At 39.1% G+C, this 17,751-nt stretch overlaps 1 protein-coding gene across 4 annotated transcripts in view; it reads left to right on the forward strand.

The window, feature by feature from the left end:
* pspc1 (paraspeckle component 1) overlaps nt 1–17,751 on the forward strand; it is a 46,159-nt gene that overhangs the window by 971 nt on the left and 27,437 nt on the right. The gene's annotated exons all lie outside the window — the stretch shown is intronic.

Genomic DNA, 17,751 nt, shown 5'->3' on the forward strand with positions numbered 1-17,751 from the left:
CTGTGAATTATTTTTTATTGTTAAAATATATATATATTTTTATGGTAGTTGCAGCACCATACATTTTCAATTTAATGCGAGATGGACAATACACATTTACTTGGCTTTAAGTCTTTTAATAACTGACCCAGGTTAATGGCACCAAGTCTGGTCTACTGGAGGTAGATGTTGTCTCTGGATGCGAGAGAAACAGGTCAGCTGTTCTGCATTCTGTTGTAAGAGCAGGCCGTTTTATCAAGTGCTATCAAGTGCCGAACACACTCCTATTGAATAATTCTGAGCTCAGTTTTCTTTCATCAGTATTGTCGTGGCTGTTTTTTTCTGGAGAGCAACATGCAACGAGTCCGTGGTATTTTGAGGGCAACTTGTTTGACTTGCACCATCACTGTACGCGTTTCATTGTGTCAGACGCAATCTTTTTATCGGAGTTTATAATGCAGAATCGGTATGGTGTCTTTTGCCTGTCAAATTAGAGCTGTACAAAGTAACAAAGGAACAAAGTAAAAGTTTTAAACCGCCTTCCAAGTTCAGAAACGAATGGCAATGCACTTTGTTTGTTGGCAACTCCTTTCATGCTCACTCTACACTCATTGGAAGGGAGAGAATACACGGATTCTAAATTTAAGGATTAAGACACAACCTGTTTTATTATGATGCAGATGTAACGTTTCTTCTGTCGCTTCTGCTGCATGAAGGAAAGTTTTTGTCCAGATGCAGGTGCTCACCTTGGTTGTAACAGTTTTGTACCCATGTCAGGGCTCCAGACAAAAAAAATCAGTTAAAGGCATGGTGGGTGATCCTGTCCAGAAACATTGTTTGTCACGTTGGTTGGAAATCTCTTTACATCCTGAAAGCAATCAAGAATTATAATGGTCAAATAATATTTTTATAATTATATTTCGTCTGTGAAGAAAAAGAAAAACCAAAAAACATTTCGCCCAATCAAAAAATTCTGGCTGAACGCTGTGACTGGTCATGTGAACATTTTCAATGTATTTTTTTATAACACTGCGCACCATGATAACGCAGACATCATACATCATCAGTGCCTCAGCGCTAGGGATGGGTACCGAAACTCGGTACTTTATCGGTCCCGGTGCTAAATTATGAAAGACCGAAGTATCGATAAGCTCTGACGTTAACGGTTCTGCTGTCGGTACTGGAGAAATTAAGAAAAACATTTCCTATTTATTATTGATAAAACGTTACCTAGCATATTTTAACTGACCAACCATTTCTAATTTGCGATTATATTTAAGACATTTTCCTGCATTTTCGTTATTCGCAATCTCACACGCGAAATGTCCGTCAGTCCCACACTACACAAACTCGCGCGCGAGCTTTCGTGTTGTGCGCGCACGAGCTCTGTGTAGTGTGGGACTGACGGACATTTCGCGTGCGAGATTGCGAATAACGAAAATGCAGGAAAATGCACGACACTAAAGTTCGCGCTTAATAGAGTGACGATTGCGGAGAGAATCAGACTGGTTACATTTCACTCGAGTGGATGCAAACAATGCTCGCTGCAACAAGTGAAACAAGATTTTTGCTTGAAAGAGCGGAAACACAATTAATCTGGCGAAACATCTTTCAAAAGTGCATTATGTGCAGACAGATAAATGCAAAGATTTCGACAACCTAGTTACTAGTTCATCATCCATGTTCTGAGGTACGTATGCTAGCCTAGCACCGACATAAACATTGCATAAGGTTTCTTTAAATTAGTATGTAATAATTTAATAAACACACATCACATTAAAGAATAGCCTACATATAAATCTTTAGAGGTTTTTTTTTGCAGTAGTCTAAATAAATCTTAAACATAGAAAATGCTTTCACAGTACTGCATTTAAAATGGATGAATAATAGTAAATTATGCTTAAGAAATTATAAAGCAGAGCTTACCTAAAATCACCTTTGTAGTGATGAAATACATAAACTTTTGTGTGTGTGTGTACATTGCAAGAGTTTCCAAACCTGTATAATTTTAAGCCCAAACATGTTACACTGCACAACCAGGACAAGACCATGATTTAACACGACATCTCATCTGATATCAAGGATTTGAATGTATAAAGTGTCTAAGGCATGAACCTGAGAGGGCCTGTTGCTGATGCATGTGCATGTGCTACACTACACACATCGTCACAAAAGAGAAGGTCTCCAGCCACAACACATCATTGGAATACCATTTCTTTATTATTAAACAACAACAAAAACACAAACAAACTTAGGCCCCCATGCATTTTTATTTTAATTCTCTATGAATAATAGGCGGGTATCAGTCATCTTTTACATGCATTAAGATATGTTAGGTGAGTAAAGAATGTTTTAAAAAGTGAAAACAACTCCAGCTTTAGTTTTATCTTTGATAAAAAACACAACAAAAAGTACCGATAAGAGTACCGTTAAAGTACTGGATCGATAAGTGGTACCGATAAAAGTAGTAATACCGTTAAAACCTTAACGATACCCATCCCTACTCAGCGCGCTCACTTCTGCTGTGTCAATGTAGGGAGAATAGGGGACAATCAGCAACAATCAAACTTTCCTGTGGAACCGACAAGTAAATCTACAAAACTAAAGTCAGTTTTTGAAAAAGCAGTAATGAAAAAACGTCTGGATCATGAAAGAGGAAAAACTCAAATAAACAATTTTAGTTTTTACACAATGGAGAGAGCTCCGGCAGGCAAAGGGTCTGAAAGACGATACCATGGTTGCTCTCTTTCATTTGGACAGGTATGTACATGCATTGAGAAGAATTTAATGGATTAAGTTTGTAATTTGTTACGTAGATTTACGAAACACATTCATGTGTTTGGAGGAGGAGTGGTTTTCGACGGCTAATCACATAGAGGGTGGTATTATAATTTCAGTGCTAGCAGGCTAAAGTTAGCACCTTTTCAAATCAAACACTTCACCTTTAAGGAGCCATTGGCTTCTATGGGGGAAAAAAAGCAGGCACCAAATTATTTTTTTAAGAGCCACATTACATGAACCTAAATCTTTAAATCACATACTTTTAGTTATCCTGGTGTTTCAAAATCTTCCCTCTCATAGGATTTGCTAAAAAAAGTTGCTTTCCCTCATAGGCAGGGCCATATGGAATCGGCTGACTACTTTTGTTAATTCCACCTTAAAATTGGTAAAATGCAGAATTCCATAGAATAGTTTTAAATATTAAATATAATATGTGTAAATGTGTTCAAATAGTCTTAAAATGCTGCCATTTAAATGCAGATGACAGCAGATTTGGTTCTGCTTATTTAGAAAGTTGTTATTTATTGTGTTTAAGACTGTTTAAACTTTGAATACATCTGACCAGATTACTCTGAATTCATTTGATCCAACAAAAAAGGTACATGTCAAGACCATATTTATATATTATACTGTAAGAAAAAGGATACATTTTATTGTTTTCAAGTGTTTTCTGCAAGTTAAAAATAGTCAGTGGTATCTCCAGAATATCTGTAAAGTTTCAGCTCAAAATACACCAAATTTCTTTCATTACAATATGTTGAACATGGCCATTTGTTGCTGCAGAGGAAAACACACTGTTTTTGTGTGTGTCTCTTTTAATGCAAATGAGCTTCTGCCCCCCTTCCCGTATGCAAAATATGACAGAACACTTACACATGTGCTATATTGTTGATTTAAGTTTGTAATAATGACACTTTTCCGCATTTTCCCAAAACACAACTTAAAGATAACTTCAAATATAACTTAAGAGAATTCGCCTGTAGTTCATTCTTATTGTGAACGGATTTGAAATGATACAGTGGGTTCTTATAACAGATACATTCCATGAACGTCTCGCTAGTCAGTTTTTCTTTAAATATCTCAAATATCACATTGTTTGTCCTCAGGCTCATTAAAATCGGTCACAGCTAACAATGCATACTAATAGTAACACGCTCACGTTGTGTATGTCTGATTCTCAATAGCAGATGCTTCAATGTGCTGCAAATGTGCTGCTTCGTCAAGCATAGGTACGCCGAGTGTATACATAAAAAATGTGACAGATTCCACGGAAACATTAGGGCCCTACTGTAGCATGCGAATATGATAAGCTCATTCTGAGAGTAAAAGACGGGGACATTGTAGAGCTGCACGATTCTGGATAAATTGAGGATCCTGTTTCTTTTGTTTCAAATAGAGATTGCGATTATTTTACGATTCTGAATGATGACTAAAAGAAATACATAATTTAATAGCGTTTCTGACAAAAAAATTTTTATTTAGGTATTTAATATGTAGGACTTTGCTTCAAAATTATTACATATTTCATGGTTAACCTACAATAACTATGGTGAGAAATGTTTAACCACAAATTCCATAAGTAAACTAAAGTGTTTTTTCATTTTTTTACTTTAAATGCAAAAGCTTAACTTCCTAAAATGTATAAATGCTTTGAAGTAACTTGTATATGAAATATTTCTCAGTAAAACAAATTCATAAGCTGACACTCATTTATTTTATACATTTGCCTGATATCTACAGACCGCTTTAAGGAGTCTTTACAGAAAGACACTACTGATAATGAAGAGCTCTAATAGCGCAGCTTCTCTATTATTGTTAATAGAGTTATATGCGCCCTGATGACGTGTTTTACCATAATGACGGATATAAGCGCTCACTCGGATTTGTCCGCGCTACAAACTACAATCGTTAGTTTCGTTTCAAACATGTCCAGTTAAGATGTGAAGCATAATCAGAACAATGTATCACAATCCTGAAAGACACTCATAAGAACAGTTTTGTTGTCAGGCTGTTTTTACTTTACCTGTTGGTCTGTTATTTGGTGTGAGATTAATTTAGGAGAGTAGGAACTTGTAAACGAGTCTCTTGCGTGTGAGTTGGCAACTCTCTGCATTAATCCCAGTGCTTCTGTGATCATTTGACACAGAAGTAATGATAGTGTGTGTTTTGAAAAAATTGATTGTGACGTCGTAACATACCTTATAATAATAATTTTAACTTCTCTGGCAGCAACAGCCAGTATTGAAGCGTTATTATTTTAGTCCAAGGTGTAAGTTAATAGACACACGAGAATCGTTGATTTTCATTAATGAGATCGTCTGGTGTTCGAATCGAGATCGGGATCTTTTAACGATTAATCGTGCAGCTCTAGGACATTGTTTATAGCATTGCATCTCACTAACTTCTTGACAAGTTAGTGCTGATTCACCAGTCAAAAGACTCTAGTCACCAGTACACTGCTGTCTATTGGACTGCAGAAAGACACTTACAATTCAGTCTGCTACCCAAGTTAACACAGTTATGTTGTGACAACGTATCTGGACCGGACCGTATTCGTGGCAGTGATATACCAAATAACGTTCCATTAATGTAACCGGATGTTGCGGGATGTGGTGATTACCTTCTGAAGACTTACCTGGAACGTACCATATTCGTCTCACCGACGTACCAAATAATGTTTCTGTGACGTGATAGGCACGTCCTAACGACCAAACATTGTTAAAATCGTTTTTAGAATTTTATTTAAATACATACCATCACATGGAGGTTTAAAATTTGTGAATTCATCTTTGTAAAAAGCACGGTATAACGATTCATAAAATTCAAAACAGCACTGTACATCACAATCAGATATTTTATTTATATACTGAAGTAAATTAGATAAATAACCAAAGACCTCAACACAAAATAGAGTGGATTTAAAGCAGATATTTATTGACGGGGATGAATAAACATGATCTTTAGGTTATCATTATCTTCTTGTCTTACCACATAAGTTTAGCAGGATGTCTGTTTTTTATATAGAGTGAATTTGGGTTATCTGGGACATTTTTTTGGAAATTTTGACCTCTGCAATTTATTTCGATGTCTATCTTACACATTAGATCAACACATGAGATTTTTCTGAAATCGCGGGAACAAGGAAGTAGCAGGTTCAGCATTGGTTATTCCATTTCAAGTTTAAGGCACAGGTGTCCTGGGCCGTTGCTGACAGGCATGACTCCAATGGAAACTGTGCAAACTTGACAGAAGAAGAAATGTCTGATGCTGGTGTTGTTGTGGAGAGCGTGTGAACAATGTAAAGCTGATTTCTAAGATATCTGCCCATAGTTCCTGTAGGGTGCCTGCTATCATCATGTCACTTGGTGATGTGCCTTTGGCATCTAAGGGCAGGAACCGTTTGGGTGACTGGCTGTTTCAACCTTGAGACTGAGTTCTCGCAACCAGCGGAGATGTCATGCCTTACTTTTGTGACCTGGCAATGTATTTCAGACAAGTTGGCTTGCTGGAAAGCGGAAGTTCCTTCACTTGAGTCCAATTCCATTGTAATGTAATGTTTGTGTCTCGGCTTGTTCTGGGTAGTTTGCTGAGATGCGGTCTGGGTGCCATGCTCATCTTGTGTTAGGATGACTGTCTCTGTGGACGACAAGCAGGTTGCAGAGATCTGGAGGTTTTCTCAGTAGGAGGGCATTCAAGAGTGTTATTCATTTCTCTTGCCACTCGTGGTTAAAAAGAGTCTGATTTAGATTTTACTGTTGAGGTTTCTTGTGTAATCAGATCCTTTGATATCCTCAGGATCTCTGCTGGCTCAGACGTAGTTGCACTGTTTTTCTCTCTGGAAAGGTGTCATCCACAGTGTTGAGATTAATTCCTCGACGACTGTTGGGCTAGAACGGGTCAGTGGCTCCTAGTTTGCCAGCTGGGTTTCCACGGTGCACCGTCTTTCAGCTCCATGTTGTCTCAGGGCATCCTGTCTGATACTCTGCTGTTCCCAGCAGGTTGTAACATCTGCTGAGTCTCTTCTGAAGATCTGCTGCTGTGGTGTACCCTGAAGAAATAGTTATTTGTGATGTGCAGAAATAGGCAGGATTTGAACAGTCTTTATGCAGGATGCGCCATGTTCTCTATACGTCTTATGGGCTGAGTTCTGCAGGTATCAGGTAATCGTGGCGGAAAAAAGTAGTAGCGCTTAGGTGATGACTCACTGTGTGATGCGGATTTCTGAGGGAGGAGAGTTTTGATTTGAAGTCTACTTCCCTTTCGGCCTGTTCTGTCTTCTGTTGTAGGCTTGGAGTTGTAGCTGCTGTAATCCGCTTTGACAGTTTGTGACTGCTGGCATAGGATGCTTTGGTTCTCTTGGCTAGTGGTGATCCTAAACAGGTGATCTGTCTCTTGTGGTCACACTGGGCAGTGTTAATGCCTGAGAGTCAATATTTTGCAGGTAGGCATTTGTTGTGGCCTCCTGCAGTGTTCAGGGTGACAGCATTTAGTGGTGACAGTTGTCATGTGTCTGGCCAACTTGCTGGGGAACTGTGGGGCCATGCAGCGTGTGTGTCTGCAGGTTCTTCTGGATGGTTCCTGCCCCACCCCTCTGTGTTTGAGGGCTAGTAAGGGTGTGAACAGTGGGGTTACCCCCCCCCTTTTCACAGCTTTGGGCTTTTAGCTGGGGGACTGGACAGGAGAGATTCTGTTGAATTCACCTGTCTGTTCACGTTGTAGTCTGCAAGCTAAGTTAAGTTAATTTTGATTCCATTGCTGAGTCATGGCTTGGACTTCAGCGTGGACTGCTTGCAAGAGGGCCTTAATAGGCCTTGACCGTGGCATTGTGTTGCTGTTTGCTGGGGCCATTATATAGAGCTTCTGCGTCTGCGAGATTTCCTATCAGCTCATCTCTTGGCGTCTGCTCCAATTGCTCTCTTCGCTAAGTATGTGTTGCAAAGGACTCTTGTAGCTTTTCATCTCCTCCTGTAGCTCCTGGTCCACTTCATCTGCTGTCATTTGCAGGTCCAGCTGGTCTAGGCGCTTCTGTGGGTGATACTGGCTCCTCCTAGTTTCCTTCACTCTGGCTCTAGTAGGACGATCTGGACGTGGTCACTGATGATCCTGGCTGTGCACTTCAGATGATTTTGTTGGCTCTATGTAGTTGTAGCTCTGGTTTAGATCGTGGTCCCTTCATTTTGGTTTAGGTCGTCTGACCAACTGCTCTCAGCACAGTTTCCGTGCCCCTATGTTGGTCCCAGTCAGTCCATCGCAGTAGTCTGTGGTCTCTAGCTGATCTGGCAGGTTACAGGATTGGATTGTCTGGACATATTGAGAAACAGGGGAGAGAGAAAGGCACAAAGAGAAAGATGCAAGTCCGTTCAGATCTACTGATCTTAATATGTGTGCTATGTGTTGAATGCTTAACTGAGTTGGTCAGTTAGTGACGCAAACTAAACACTTATTATCCTACCCATGAAGGGGGGGGCGGGTAATTGTGTGGATGAACACAGAAAACTATCAATAATGTTGCTTAAGAGTGTTACCTATAAGTTAATTCTATGACTTAGGCTATTCAATTCATCAACATAATTACCAAGAATTTATCAAATTTATCAAAGTATTATCAAATACAATTCTAACTGCAAGGGAGAGAATGTAAGAAACCCTGAGAAGTAATTCAAATAAAAATCAAATCATCAAAACAATAACGGAACAATAATAATAATCATTATAGTTTGTATATAATCATAAATAATAAATATTCTCAAATACAATAACCGGTAAAATAGCAGAAAAATGATCAAAATATCAAACAAAAGAAGTGACTGGCTGAGACATCACACATAGCATTGCCAAAACAAAAGGGAGAAGTCAGGCAGATATGAGACAGAAGTGTTAGACACTTAAAAACAAACTGACCTCTAGTGTTAGTAGAAGGTTATATGTCTTCTGCCGGACTTCCAGTTCCACAATTCTGCGTGGAATCATACTTGCCTTTTCACGCAATTACTGTGGCGACTAGTGTAATTTGAATGCTGGTCTAGTGGCTCGTGTCAGTTTACTGAACACGGGGACATGGCTTTTCAACCTACACAAACAATAAACATTAGCTGAGGTTTTCTCTGAGAGAAGCTCAAGAGTCTGCCAAGGATAGGTAGTAGGGCTGGGCGATATACCGGTATGTACGTGACTACCGGTATAATTTGGCGCCATGATATGAATTTTGCTGTATCATGCATACCATTATATAGTCATGAACTCTAATTTTGCATTTATAACGTTTTATTAAATTTGTTGCCTGTTAACACTGCTAATGAAGATATGTCGAGGGTGAACGTTTAATATTTTGTCCTCTATGTCCAACTCCTCGCTACACAGGCATTAGTGATCAAACAGAGAGCGCTGTAACAGTCCAAGTTATAGCACAACCTGATGAACATTACTCAAACACGCCACGGGAACAAGAAACTGCAGCTTGCGTTTGCAAATTCATGAGATTGAATGTGATATTTGAGTGAAAAAGATGAGCGAGCACACTGAAAGTATGATTGTTGAACAGCACGAGGAGGAATTAGTAAAAAAATGGTTTGGGTTCAAAATCTCCGACATCGACCAACGAACTAGGGATGGGCATTTAAAGCAAAAATAATATTCGAAGATCGATGAGAACTATTCGAAAATTATTTGAAATTCACACCCCTCCCCCATATGGACGGATTTACAGTATTACACACACATAAACGGAGAGAGACCATTTACGCTTTAAATCCGTGACGACAAACTGCTTTATTTATTATGAAATAGTCAATCTTACATCAAGCTATACATTAAGATAATGCGCCGAAACATTAATATATTAACAACCGAGTGACGGCACTTATTAATAGTACTTCGATCAGCATCAACCACTCATAATGCTAGGACATTTCCTTGTAAAATATGAGCATGCACATTTATACCAACTTAAAGCGTACGTAACATGACATCATGAAAATGACGTTTCATGCAGTCTGTTATGTTGCCGTGTTTGAAAGTAAGCTGTCTGCCAAGTTGTAAGTCCGAAGGTGAATAAATAACAAAGTTATTTGCTTGTAAAAATAGCAACTCTGAATCACACAAACGAGTCGTGGACGCATATCTACGTCACTATACATAAACGTGTTGCTGAGACTGCCGGGAAAACGTATGTCTCCTTCCCCAAACACTGTCGCACGTTCGTGATGCATGTGTATCATTTCTAGAGTCTGTGTTCTACGGTGTAAAATCTAAGTCCGTCTTATTTCAGCAACCTAAGCAAGAACGTCTGAGGGAAAAATGGTTACAATTCATTTTTTCAAAGTATACCGAAGGAGTATAACCCCAGGGTTGTACTGTGTGCCAGTCATTTCACTGATGATTGCTTTGATAATCTTGGCGCGTTCAGTGCAGGATATGTGAAATGACTATCCTTCAGAGAGTGGGCAATACCAACTCTATTTGGACCTTTTAGCTCCGCCGAGTCCCAACCTGTAAGTGTGACTTTTGATATTTGTCTGAACTTCAAGAAATATTTTCGTAACTTATGTCTGTTTTTAGGGGGGCACGGTGGCTTAGTGGTTAGCATGTTCGCCTCACACCTCCAGGGTTGGGGGTTCGATTCCTGCTTCCGACTTGTGTGTGTGGAGTTTGCATGTTCTCCCCGTGCCTCGGGGGTTTCCTCCGGGTACTCAGGTTTCCTCCCCTGGTCCAAAGACATGCATGGTAGGTTGATTGGCATCTCTGGAAAAAATTGTCCGTAGGGTGTGAGTGCGTGAGTGAATGAGTGAGTGTGTGTGCCCTGCGATGGGTTGGCACTCCATCCAGGGTGTATCCTGCCTTGATGCCCGATGACTCCTGAGATAGGCACAGGCTCCCGTGACCCGAGGTAGTTCGGATAAGCGGTAGAGAATGGAATGGAATGTCTGTGTTTAGCTAATGCATATAATGCTAACATTGGCATGTAGCGTTATTTCTGGTGTGTTACAGTTTGTTTATCTTGCTATTTACTCGGCTGATTTAATTGTTCAATACATGAATTCTCAAAATATTTGTTTCAAGAACTAAGTCGAGTACTATCTGTATTGTAATAACATCTGAATGTACATGAATTAATTCTCTAAATACTTTAAACTTTTATGAACTTAATAGAATGTTTTATGAAATAATTTTGGATTGGAATTAAATGATTTATATAATTCTTCTTTTAGAGTACATCTCAGCAGACCATTGGGTCACAACAAATTTCAAGTCAAGGCTAACGTATTTTAAGAAAAATAATAATTTACTTCATTGATAAGAAAAACACAACATGCCTGTTGTCACACTGAGAGTTTTTATGACAAGAGTTGTCACTTGCCACTGACTAACATCCTGCTCCAGTCGTGGTGGAGTTTGTGGAGGATTAGTGTCTTCTTCCTCGTCAGACTCGGGCTCAAACTGGTCTCCATCTTCCATCTCTATCTACATATATATATATATATATATAAAAACATCCAATCACATGTAAACCGTAATCCTGTAATGATGGTAGGCGTTCCATTTGCGACAAATGATGAACGCATTTGACCAATCACGACAGACTACACCATCTGACCAATCACATGACATAAGGTTACCGGGTAGGAGGGGCCTAGACGGGGAATCGTGGAACGAATCATTTGAGAGTCAGTCAAGAAGTAAGGTACGAATAACTGCATATAATTACGAGATTAAAGTGTTTTTACACATTGTATGTAGATAAACTTGTTGTTGGACACTCCATTACCCAAAGTAGGGCCTAAAAAAACATCTGTTACCTACTCTTTAAAGACAGCAGTGTGATTGATCAAGGAAAATATAACAAAGCCATAAAGATTTTAGACCAGACTTAAAACGCGTTAAACATATTCACCAAATGACGGCATTTATTAACAGTCCGGAACGATTTCATGAATTAATAGCTCAAAAGGCTTCCAATTTTAATTTTCATGAAAAAGTTTCGTCCTGAAGGCGGAGGCGTCGGAGGCAGCGCACGCACGAAGACGAGGATGGCTCCCATGCAGCAATCAATAAAGTCTTCATTGGCTGCCGGCACTCCGTATGACAGGGCGAGAAAAAGATGTAAAGACATAACCAGTGCAATAACACATCACATAGCGAAGGCACCCATTCAAACTGTGGAGAAGGAAGGTTTCAGAAATTTTATTCAAACTCTTGAGCCAAGATACGAGATCCCCAGCCGTAAATATTTTAGTCAAACACGCCTGCCACAGCTCTTCACCGAATGTCAGGAAATAGTTTACAACGAAATTAATAACATTGAATTTTTCTCCACCGCAGTATCTTATTTTATTTTCAATAATATTTAATTTCTTCCTCATGTTTCAAGTTTGCACTGTTTGGGAAAAAAACTATTTCACAATTAAAAGGTTAGGTAAAAGTTACCTTATTTTCCATGTAGCAAATTTTTTTAATTTTCTTTATCCCATGTGTTCATTGAGTCTTTTAAGATTTATGTCCCATCTCTGACTTTTTTTGTTATATGAGGTTAAAATACATATTTTGCCTATAATTGAACTAAGGTGTACTAAAATTTTATCATATTCTAATATCAATATCGACTGGACAGTGAAAAATACAATGATATGAATTTGTGCTCATATTGCCCACCCCTATGTAGGTGGGTCCACACATTCATTCATACATAACAAAGTGCCCTTTAAAAGAGTATTCGGTTTCTATAAACACACATAGAAACACACATGATTAGTCCTACTCACAAAACAAGGTTTAAAACTACGCCTGCGTTCCCTCCACCAATTAATGTAGCGGTTTTAGCTGCATGTGTCCGCGGGATTGTCCTTCGCGTTCTGTTTCTTTTTCCTTCTTATTTCCCGAAGTTGATTGTTGATGGTGTTTTTAAATGCATACCTGCCATGCCAATGCCATGAAGTGATAAGTGGGCCAGAGAAAGTTCCTTTGTTTCTCATGGCGGCTCATTTGCATAGCTCTGACAGTATCGTCAGTTTGCATTTAATACCTAAACTTAGTTATGGACATAGTATGACGCATGCTATGTTTTTATTGCATAGCTCATCATATAGGGAATTAAGAGAGGAGTAGTTACATCGTAACAATGATAGGCTTTGAACTGTGAATCATCCCAATGTATGCATACATCGAACGAACCCTAAATCAAAACTTGTATATCTTAACATTTACAGACTATTTTATGTGAATTAATGTAAGTTGCTTTCCGTTCAGGAATTATACTTTTAAACTGCTCCAAAACCACCAAGCCACAAAGACTCTCAAATGAATCTATCGCCAACGACATACACCAATTATTAAAATGGCTTGTAAATTCAAGCGCAACTTCAACACGCATCTGTACAACTGACGATGTCTAACATTGAATGGAACCATACAAAGTGCATTATCTGCAGCATCTCACCAAAAGGCATCTTTCACCCATGATAATGGATATGATGAATGTGGGACACACAACTCATGAGATGTCTCTCTGATAATGGCAAGGAAAGGTAAGTATGCTATGTGCTGTATTTCTATTATCATTAATACCTAAAACACAGAGGATACCTACCCGATGAACCCAGTGAAACCTCAGACCTCCATTCCTTTTATACATATTCTTGACTGCTTCCCCCTGCCATGCATAAGGCATGAGAACTGTGCTGAAATAGTGGGATTATAACACCTCGTCCTATTAAGCGAATTGCAATAATCTGGATGGATGGAAGAAGACCTTGGATACTTTGGCCTATATCCTGCATCAAAGAATGGGCAACCATTGACTCAGATATCGTCCAGCTATTAGCAGTCCAGAAAGGAGATGTTGAAAGAAAACTGGAGAAGATGAGGGAGGTCATTTCCACCTATGAGGTAGAGAGATTTTGAGTGAAAAGCAAGAACCCAAGGGAACAGAAGGAGACTGCAGGCCAGGCGAAGTCCAGGAGACAACAAGAGATTGACAGATTTGTGAGAGAAAGGAGCAGCCTGAGAAATCATTAAAAGACAGCCATAGAAAAAGAAAGGAAAGGCCTAGAGGCACTACAAGGTGATCTTAAAAATCACCTGGCCTCACTGCTGTGGAGAGAGCTTGAGAAAGCAAATTAAGCAACATCATTTTTCTAGATCTTGCCAATGCCTTTGAGTCAGTGCCACATAAACTGCTATGGACAGCTTTTGACTTCTTCCATGTTCCAGAGCAAATAACAATGCTGGTCAAGTAATACTTTCAGGATCTCCAATTCTGTATTACCACATAGGATAGCATCACCACTTGGCAACAGCTGAAGGTTGGCATAATGGTGGGTTGCACCATTTCACCACTTGCTTTCACTATGGCAATGTACATAATAATCTGGGCATTTTGTTGTGTGGTTGGAGGAGGGCGTTTGAAAAATGGGCTGTGCCCATTTCCAATCAGGGCATACATGGATGACATAACAACCATCACAACTACCAAAGCCTGTACAGAGCTGATGCTGTATAAGCTCCAGGAGAACATAAATTGAGCACAAATCCCGCAGCATCTCCACTGTCAAAGCAGTTTTACCAACGACAGGTTCTGTATAAAGAGCGAGCCCATCAAAAGCCTTGGACGATGGTACACCACAGACCTTATAAACGGCAAAACTAAATTGCGACCTGCATTTCATTGTATAATGAGTGTTGAATTAGCGCTTTACAGCATTAACAACAGCTTTAAAGTGGTTCATGTTCCAAAATTCTTAAGAAGCTTAATTTTTTACGCAGTTTATCGGAAGAGAAAAGACTCAAAGATAAACAATTGTCTGTTTGAGCCCACTCTGTGTTTGAGCTACCTGTCACGCAAGTAAAATTGACCAATAATAAATAAACTATAAAAATATGACTATATTAAAATTGAACATTGGCTATATAAGATGTATTCTGTATTTATTGATCATGTATTAAACATTTAAAAATTGTATTTAAAACCCGAAATGTAAATTACTATATAGCGTTTTTAGTTTTCCGTTGTGTCAAGTACCACCAGGGGTCTCTTCGAGTACCACTAGTTGTACATGTATCACTTAGAACCTTATATCATGGCCATTCAATTGGCGGTCCGCGCGCCGAACCTGGCCCTCAATGTATTTTTGTTCCGGCCCTTCAAGGACAGTGTGAAACATAATCTCTAGAATAAATTGGATAATACAGGAACTGAATTGTTGTTACATGAAGTACAATGACTTCAAAAGAATTGTATTTAAAATTAGACTTCTAAGAAATGCTGAAAGTGTTATTGTAAAGTGCACCGACCCCTCCCCCTCTGTCTTTTAGACAAGGCGGATGTATATAATTCCAATATTGGGGTACAGACTCATTTAAAGTAATGTATTACAAAAGCGTGAGCTGCAGTCAATTGTGAAAATGTAACACAATATTACTAACAAAAAGTTACTTTATGGACTACCTCAATATTGTAACCAGCGTAATACTGAGTAACGCATTACTCTAATCTTACCACATTTTTCAGTAACTAGTAATCTTAACGCATTACTTTTTCCAAACCATTAATCAGATTAAAGTTATTTATCCAAGTCACTGTGCGTTACTATTTTTGTCATTTTCCTGAGTAAAAAAATATAATTTTTGCTTTCTTCTTGCGTCTCAGGGAGTGAAGTCACGTAGCATTATGCGACAAGTTACGTTTTCAGCATGAGGACAATTCACGTGTAATAGCCCCTACCACAAAGTGACATAAATGTAAACAACAATGGAGGGAGGAGAGAGATGCGCATTTCTAGATGGAAATACAGTCACAAGTTTGTGACGGCTAGATGACAATATTAAGGTTCGTTGTACTGTCTGTGCTGGCGACAAAGTGCTATCTAGCTACAAAAACACTATGTCAAATTTGAAGAAACAATTTGTGTCGCAGCACTGCACAGTTCAACTTACAGAGCAAGTCATGCCAGATTTTGCGAAGCAGAGAGCAGCAGGTCCCCCACCAACCAAACAACAAATGCTGGACTTTGGTGCAAAACCAGTAAGTGGGGGAGAGTTGAAGAAGTTGGTCGAATGTGTTTTAAATGCATTTTTCATCAGGCGCTAATTTGCAGTAATTTAAAAGAAATGCGCGCGTGGCGGCGGTAGAGGACTGTCTATTTCTTAAAGCAGAAATGGAGGCAAAACAGATCCGAAAGAAATGCAAAAAGGGAGAATTAAAAAGAAAAAAGGTAGAAAAGAAAAGTATCGCGTGGGAGCGTTTTAACGAAGGCGTTCACAAGGATGAATCAAGTGCTGGGTATGTAATATGCAACGACATACAATGAGGCATTGTATGTATATGAAAGCCATAAGACTGGTACCTCTAATATGGTACATCATGTGTGTGCTAAATCAGGTATGTAGGTATATGGAAGAAAGGAGGCGGGGTCAGTCTGGACTGGGAGACAAGAATCACTTTATTTCGATTCTTTCCGTGACACGTGGTGCCAATGAGCTCTGGTCTACAAATCATATATAGAAACTTCTTCTCCTCGACTTTTCCGGATCACGGTCCGTAAGATTCCACTCTGGATAGCCGGATACGATCCACTGTTGCTTGCAACTGCTGCTTGCAACTGCTGCTTGCAACTGCTGCTTGCAACTGCTGCTTGCAACTGCTGCTTGCAACTGCTGCTTGTAACGTCTCCCAGTCCGTCTCTCTCAACTCTCCTCCGATTCTGCGAGCCTTTAAGGTGTCTCCTCACCAATCACTGTAATGAGACGCAGGTGATCTTAATCTGCAATCAACCTACTTGCTTACCGTCTTTCCCGTGTCTCTCCTCCCCGGCACAGACGTCACTAAACCACGCCCCCCTCGCCACAGTAACGTTTTCAAATTTTCAGTGTTAAAATTCAGTTAAAATTCAGTGTTTGTTTGCTTTAATAATAATTTTGTTTGTTTTAGTTTAGGTTTATTTTTATGAACATATTCTATTTAGTTTTTATATAGTTTAGCACAGACCAAAGAAAGAAAGATTTGATTTAAATGTATGTGGTGGTAAGGACATTTGTTCAAGAAAGACAGATAGGCACATTCTATTTAGTTTTTATATAGTTTAGTTTCAGGAATTAAAGTTCAGTAGAATGTACAGATCACTTCCATAGCGCAAACCAATGGTATTTTTTTCTGCGGCTGTGTATACTTTGTGCATGTTAATTAGGTTTTATGCATGTGAAACTGGTTTTAATGTTTGAAAAATATATGAAACTAATATCGTGCCATACAGAGCAGCATTCATCATGTTAAACACAGATTAAATATATAAAATGGGCTTGTGCAAGGTTAAAAGAAACTTAATCTAAGAACATTCATCAAAACTTGCATTCATAGTTTCCAGTTTTTTTTATGACAATTTAAGGTTTAAGAATCGGTCTTCTACATCAAATCAACCACAAAAAAAAATTATAAATTGAAAATTTATTTTCCCCAGCCCTAATTTGACATCACGCGAAAAGTCCTTCTGTCTTACGTTCTATTAGTTGCACTCTTTCCATCCATCATCCTATCAGCTGCATTTCTTTTTTGTCTATCAACCACATTATATAAATTGTGTTCTTTTTGGATGTCTTCTAAATGATACAGGGGCAGTCGTGGCCTAATGGTTAGGGAGTTGGACTCGTGACCAGAAGGTTGCCGGTTCGATCCTCAGGGCCGGCGGTTAATGATTGAGGTGCCCTTGAGCAAGGCACCTAACCCCTACTTGCTCCCTGGGCGCTGCAGTGATAGCTGCCCACTGCTCCGGGTGTATGTGTGTTCACCACTTGCTGTGCGTGTGTTCACTACTCTCTGGATGGGTTAAAAGCAGAGGTATATTTCGGATATGGGTCACCATATCTGACAAATAGGTCACTTTCACATGATCTGTTATTTTCTGGTTGTCTCATGCACAGTAAACTTGCAAAGTCTTCAGACCCCCTTAAATTTTTAACTCTTTGTTATATTGCAGCCATTTGATAAAATCATTAAAGTTCATT

Source organism: Triplophysa dalaica, chromosome 2 (assembly GCF_015846415.1).
Source record: "Triplophysa dalaica isolate WHDGS20190420 chromosome 2, ASM1584641v1, whole genome shotgun sequence".
NCBI classification, from domain to species: domain Eukaryota; kingdom Metazoa; phylum Chordata; class Actinopteri; order Cypriniformes; family Nemacheilidae; genus Triplophysa; species Triplophysa dalaica.